This window comes from Theobroma umbraticum, unplaced genomic scaffold (assembly GCF_002168275.2).
Source record: "Theobroma umbraticum cultivar Fairchild unplaced genomic scaffold, ASM216827v3 scaffold_31.0, whole genome shotgun sequence".
NCBI classification, from domain to species: domain Eukaryota; kingdom Viridiplantae; phylum Streptophyta; class Magnoliopsida; order Malvales; family Malvaceae; genus Theobroma; species Theobroma umbraticum.
In genome coordinates, this window is record NW_018397283.1 from 421 (window position 1) to 1,078 (window position 658).

Genomic DNA, 658 nt, shown 5'->3' on the forward strand with positions numbered 1-658 from the left:
TCAGCTTCATCAAAGAATATTATGCTTGGTGCCGCCAGACGTGCTCTACGAAACGTATTCCGTAACAAAGCTTCACCCTCTCCAACATACATTGAATATAACTCTGCACCACTGAATCATAAATTATGAATAGACCAGCACTATATGAATCTTAGAACAGGCACAATAACGCAGATAACAGGCCAAATGTAAACATATTGAATAGATTAAATACTAACTCTACAGATTGGTAGGCCATTTATGGAAGTTTCCTTCATCTGCTAAGTTTTCCCCAGATAAGCATGTCTGCTGTGAACTCTGAAGCATATTGCTACCATAGTAATGTATGGTAATTATTTGGAATAATTTATACTTAAATAGGCCTATTAGGCTAACTAATCTATGCAAAGTCAGTTTGATTAGCACGGCTTGCCTGCCTTTGTACTAGTACCAGTCATTCTTGCCATGATTACATTGTTTCTTCCTCTCTATGGGGCATCCTGAGTGTCAATAGCTTAAATTAAAGAAAGGCAATAAGGTTAACCTAGCCTAGCCTGAAGATCTTATTTACGTCACATTTTTCCTCTTCCTACTGATTGATTCGCAAACTGAAATCTTACACCCGAAACCTAGAACAATCATATTGCCACCATATGACGGCTAGTTCCAAAGTCTAACA